The 6,539-nt window shown below is 39.4% G+C and overlaps 1 protein-coding gene across 2 annotated transcripts in view; it reads right to left on the reverse strand.

Moving 5' to 3' along the window:
- prickle2a (prickle homolog 2a) overlaps nt 1–5,161 on the reverse strand; it is a 37,787-nt gene extending 32,626 nt beyond the window's left edge. For both annotated transcript variants that reach the window (XM_058390052.1, XM_058390051.1), the window contains exon 1: nt 4,859–5,161. The gene's annotated coding sequence lies outside the window, so the exon portion shown is untranslated. The remainder of the gene's footprint in view (nt 1–4,858) is intronic.
- Nucleotides 5,162–6,539: the final 1,378 nt, after the last annotated feature.

Genomic DNA, 6,539 nt, shown 5'->3' on the forward strand with positions numbered 1-6,539 from the left:
GAAAGTTGGAAAGCCTCAATGAGAAACAGCTGGTCTGTTTCGAGGACTGCAAAAACAATGGCTTTCAATGGCATACTATAGACCTACTAAAATGTGTAACAGTCATATTCAGAATGTTTTCTGGTCACAAATTTAGTACTAGTTTTTCAGCTTTTGCTGGATAGTTCTCTACTGCTTTTAGATGGCAGATTGATGATAATTCTACTCACAAGTGTGTGATATTTGCCGTAGCAGCTCGACCCAATCCTCTGTCTTTTTGGTTTTCTGCTGTTTGTCCCGTCTAATTTGATATTTTTTATCTAAAATGCCAGATGAAATGTCTTGTATCTGTTAGGAATTTCAACGACAATCCTTAGTCAAGAATTTCAATCATTATTTCCATAACGGTGGTGGTGGTGGTGATGGTGAGGTCTCGGTTAGTCCATAGCAATTTTGTTTAAGGGTTAAGGTGTCATTGATGTCACCACCTCTGTAGTCATGAGCACATCATTCTGTATATTCTTGGCCACTAGATGTCTGACTAACAAGTGAACTAAGCTTGATAATTATTTCAAGAACATCATGTCTACGTGCCTGAGGGAAAGTAGAACATGCACACTGCATAATGACACAGGGAAACATTCATCTACACTTATATATGTGTTTAATTTTTCCCATAATATAAAGTAAACAGTTTTGTATATACTGCTAATGTGATTCTCATGGGTTTTTCTTTTTCTTTTTTTTTTATTATAGTCATGGCAAGATATACCTACCGTTTATTTTTTTTTAAAATGGCATATCCTAAATTATATGCTTCCAAAGTAAAAATAAATAAATAAATCAAAAATTAACATTAGAAGATACATAATACATACAACCTATTACAAGCCCTTCTCGCCAGTGCAGCTGATTGGCTAATTAGTCCAGGAAGGGCCAGATGGCTGGAGAGGAGGGACAGATGGGAAATGTAGGCGAGAACAGGAAGGTTAGCGTGTTACTGTCACACCTCTCGCTTAGCGCCACAGGATGTGGAACTCTGAGAGACAGGAGAGTGGACATTCAACACACACCAAGCTCCGTCTGCAGTTGCTGACCTGAAGCAAGTTTTCCGGTACTGAGGCTGAGCCATCTGATCTGTGTCATGTATTATGTATCAAAACCAATCTGACAGGGCTTTATCGGTGAGCTCCAAAGGTCAGGCAGGGCCTATATGAATACTACACTGTAAATGTCATCTAGTGAGAGAAAAAAAAAAAAAAAAAACCTGCACACTGGCATCTATCAGCAAACTACAGAAAACAAACTCAAAGGGCATCCTGATGACACAAGTGCATATACACAAACACAAACCATGAGCAAACACTTTTTTTTATTTAGAAAAATGTATACACCTACTGCACAGCTGGTATATTTCTTAATACAGCCAGTGTTTATTCATAGAGTTGCTCCATGTGACCTTAGACATGCCAGAAGGCCATTTTACATAATCAGGCATTGGAATTGACACCCAGACACTATGACCAGATTGGGTGGCAGACTATACCCTGTTGTGGCGCATGTTAGGTATCAAAAAGCCGTTCTTTGACTAATTCTAAATATAATACATAATAGTGTTTGAGATTTTTTTTAAAAACATCTTCGTATGTATGTTAGCCACTGTATATGATATTACTGTATATAGCCAAGAGCTAGGGTGCACTAGCATTAACAACAGAGAATGAAAAAAAGAAAAGAAAGATGAACAACGTTCATTATACACTAATTTACCACCAGTAGGGAGTCTTGGCAAGATGTCTCCCCCATGCTTGTTCTGTCTTTCCCCTTATCTTTCTGTCCAATGCCCTTGTAGCTCTGAGCCATCTAAGCTGTTGGAGAAAAAAAAAATCTGACTACATTTGCTGTATATTCCTTTAAGCATTTGTTGTTTTGTGTTTGTGTGTGTGCCTGTACCCTCTACTAATTTGGCTCATCAACTGTGCCTGACATCTTCTTCCTGTCCTCCCCTTAGGGAATTCCCTGCCATTTTGAAATGCACCTGGGATTCCGTTGGCATCTTGCATGCCCTGAAGATTTGTTTATTCTATAATATCTAAAACATTTCTTCAATTTCATTTTTTTTTTTTGCGCTTCTTAGTCTAAGCAGATATAACAAGTGCACCAAAGAATCGTTTTTATAGAAATATACAGAAGTATTACTGCTAAGCCAAGGCTTGGGTAGCCAGCACAGGCCAAACTCCCCCCACCTTCTTACATGTTATGTAAGTTACATCAGTGACATCACTGCTGTATTCCTTTTTTTTCAGTTCGATTAGTTTTACCCAGCCTATGCAACTATGTCGCGGCTTAGCCCTGTTACACACGTGTGTATGTATGTTATTAGCAGCAAATACAGTAATACTTCTGTTTTCTTTGTCAGCAGACTAGCAATAGTTGAAAAAGTCTTGGCTGATGTGCAAGATGTACAAGTAACACACTATTATTTTGTATCTGTGGCGTCGGGATAAGTTACGGTTGTGTACATGTAAATATTTCAGCGCAGCATATAAACAACACAAGCGAGTATGAAACAGAAATACTTAGAACAAGCTACCTTTATTAATCAATAAATTATTCTACACAGAAACGTGTTGTGTTGTGTTGCATAATTACTAAGATATTTCTGCATGAGTTGATGAGCTAAACTTGCTCCTTGGTATGAAATGTCTTTCCAATTATCAATGCTACTTTCTACACTCATTTAAATTCTGAAATCAGTTTTAATGCCACTCAGAAATTCAGTCATGGTGGATACGTTGTAATAAAAGTAAAGCATCCATCTCATATGCGCTACATCGTTTCTTATAAACATATACATAGCCTAGAAATCAGAATCCAGTGATGGCCAGATATAGCTGCCACTTCTGGCTCCACACAACCCACCCAAGCATGACGCAATTTCACAGTGGGTTACCATCCAACATCAAAATTTCAAAAGGCAGAACGAGGGGGCGAGTAGGAGAGAAATAGAACAATGCGTCTGATTTTTTTGTCGCAATAACGCCATAACCCCAACCCCCACCCCCCACATCAGCAGAAGCTGAACAAGCTCAGATAGGCTTTGAGGGCTCCGTTTGTCAGCAGGGAGAGATCAGGTCAAAATGAGGAGGAAGAATGACAGTAGAGAATCTGCAGTGGGATTGGAAATAGCCCATGAGCCAAATAATAATTTGGCATGGGGGAAAAAAGGCAAAAATAATGAGAGAAATGGCACCATTTCATTTTGGCGATGTGGTTCTGGCCACCAGATAACAGAAATCTGCCTTAGTTGCTGATGTGTCCTTATGCAACCACACGCTCACGCACAAACAAATATGTGCATAATGGATTGTGTTTGTCATCAAAATGCATTTCAGTTTATTTTCATGTACTGCCATTATGCAGAGGAGCGGCACTGAATTACATCCAAACCGAAACCTGGAATCTGAATGGCTTTACTGTTTTATAATAGTGTGTGTGTGTGTGTGTGTGTGTGTTTAATGTCATCAGAGATAAAGAAGACTTGCCTTTAATGGTAAGCGGCCTCAGAAAGCAGTATATTACCATATAAATGTTAATACATTTTAATTCCTTGTGGAGGTATGTAGCCTTGACTCATGTAAGTTTTATAAATATAAAGATAGATAGATAGATAGATAGATAGATAGATAGATAGATAGATAGATAGATAGATAGATAGATAGATAGATAGATAGATAGATAGATAGATAGATAGATAGAAAATTATAAGATCCTGTGAAATACTTATTAACAGGGATTGTGTGACTAATGTATACCATAATGTATATCTCAAATAGTTGGAAGCATAAAAAGATGCTAGATATCAGGTCATATACATTTGACACATTAATTCTCAGTACATATGCATATTTATAGTTGTATGTACATGTACATACTGAAACACATATTTCCACAGGGCAAGGCATCTATTTATGCCCATAGTTCTGTATTTTGACTTCAGGAATGTTAGAGAAAAACATCAGGGATGTTAAATGAGCCTCGGGTTGAAAGATTGGAAAATGCAGAGAAAAGGAACAAAGTGAAGGGGAGAAAAGAAAGCTGGTTTGACAGTCATCCCTCTCAACTGTTCTGTCAGAGATCTCTCACTCCTCTGCAACTGCCGTGTTTTTTTCTCACTCCATCACTCCCTCTTTCTTTCACACACTCTCTTGCTTTCTCTCACACACATGCGCACGCACACACAAAATCACAGGCAGAAAGATCTCAGTTTCCACCCACACTGTGACAGAGCAGGCAAGGCTTTAAACAAGCTTCACACTCACACAAGCATACTGAGATGAACACACTCTCACAATACATACACAGACCAAAAAGTACACAATCTCGCACCTCCCTGAGCAACCCCATCAAAACGTGTATACATCTAACAACCAATAGCCATAGACCTCTTACAAACACTCCTTCACCAATGCATTCCTACACACTGTTCTTCCTCAACAACGCCCCCCCCCCCTCCCCAACTCCCAATAACCGCCCACCCCCAAAAAACATGGGCATACTTTCACATACATGTACAATCCTCCTCCGTCCCTAAATATACAGATGTGCCACACACACATACACCAAATCACATAGTGGCTGAACTGTAACTGCGCCACAACTGCTCTCCAGAAAACTTTCTGGAGATTTCTAGACACTCCCATCATAACAATGAAAAAGTTAAAATGTTACAGCAAAATACAAGCAGCAGCTGTATCACACTAAGCTCTTGATCCATTTGTATGGATTATGTGGCTATTTAAAGAGCTTAGAGAAAATATAAATGCACATACTCTATGAATGGCATTTTATTAGCTGAAAGGCATGCAGATAGACTCACCTCTTCTTTTTCTCTTTCTTCTTCTCTTCCTGTTTCCCACCACTCTTTCTCTGTCTTTCTGACTCTCAGGCTTAGGAAGGATTCAGGGAGGAGTTGGAAAGAGGGAGATGGAAAAAGAGAGATGGCTGAACTCTTCCTCTTCTCTCAGCCTCCTGGGAGATGCAGAGGATTTTCTTTAGTTCTGGCTCTTTTCTTCTGTTATGCTTCGCTCAGCTCAGCTTGCGTCTGACTGTGGAGAGAGCGAGTGTGTGTATGTGTGTGTGTGCCTGTGTGTGTATTTGTACGAACGGTGCATGTGAAGCAAGCATGCATTCTCTCCTCTAAGAGAGATAGAGCAGCCCCCCCAATCTCTAAAACCCCTGTAGGTGTGAGTCATCTGCTCTCAGCCAATCACAATTGAGATGACTGACTTTAATTAGAATCACAAGGGGGCTCAGAATGAGAGAGAGAGAAAAAGAGAGAGAAACAGAGAGAGATCGAGTGGCAGTTGAAGGAGTATAATCAAGTACAGAAAAAGAACATAAAGGAGATGGACATTAGGTAAAGGGGAAGAGGGGTACGAGGGGACTGCAGACACACTCACTCACACATACACAGAAACAGAGTAGGAGAAAGGGGTGAGGAATCCCTTACAGTTACCCTTACCCTTATGCCATTCTGCACATTTCGAGCTAAATGACAAGTGGCCTTTGTGAATTTGATAGCTTGAGGTAATTTAAATGAGTGTTCTAATGTCAACATGCCCCCTGTGTGTAACAGCATTATCCTTCCTGTCAAACACAACCATGCATGGCAACACAGATGTATTAATGCTAGAATTTCCATTTTCCCAAATGGAAAGCGCATACTCATTGCAGCATGAACTAAATAGATTTTACTCTCAGCAACAAATACATTGAACCTAAGATTCAGTATGCACAGGCACTCAGCAGAAGCTCAGAAAAGCCTGTATTGAACACAACAGCAGAAGAACAGGTTGAATCACCAAGCTGAGGAAGGTAGGAATGGTGGCTGTTAATTCTCCAGTCCAAAGGGCCTGAATGTGTCTTTAATGTAATTCCAGATTTACAGAAGGTCTGATCATCAGATGAATGTCCACCAAACATGTAGCCCGAATGAGCTGGACAGTAATTCAATAACTCTTACTGCATGCACAGCTCCAGCAGGCCACTACTTACACTGTAGCAAGCTCAATAAATCATAATCACTTTCATGCCAAGGGGGAAAAGGAAGCAAGCAAAAGACAAAAAGCACAACAAACAAGAGAAGCTGAAGATTAGAAAGAGAATGAGAGGAAAGACTATAGGTAAAATATTGTTAAGACCAAATCACCACCTAAGATGTTTTCCGTGAGGAAATGCTGAATCGCTGTTCTTGTTTCAGATTCTGCTGAGATACATACAGTATATAATTGAAACATACAAAGGGAATGAATTAGTGTAAACCCTGGCTTAAGTGAGAGCACCCTAGCCTCTCCCCTGTGGAAAAAAATAATATTTGTCTAGACAGTTTATGGACTTTATATTAAGTGAAGATGTGAATTTAGTATCCTTTTATTAAACTGTTAAAGGTCATACCAATTGATTCTTATCAGATGGGATAAAGGACAAAATACGGATTTTATGACAAATTAAGATCAAGTGTATGTGCTAGAGCTAAGGTCAGGACACTATATTGTGTA

Source organism: Hemibagrus wyckioides, linkage group LG05 (genome assembly GCF_019097595.1).
Source record: "Hemibagrus wyckioides isolate EC202008001 linkage group LG05, SWU_Hwy_1.0, whole genome shotgun sequence".
Taxonomy (NCBI): Eukaryota; Metazoa; Chordata; class Actinopteri; order Siluriformes; family Bagridae; genus Hemibagrus; species Hemibagrus wyckioides.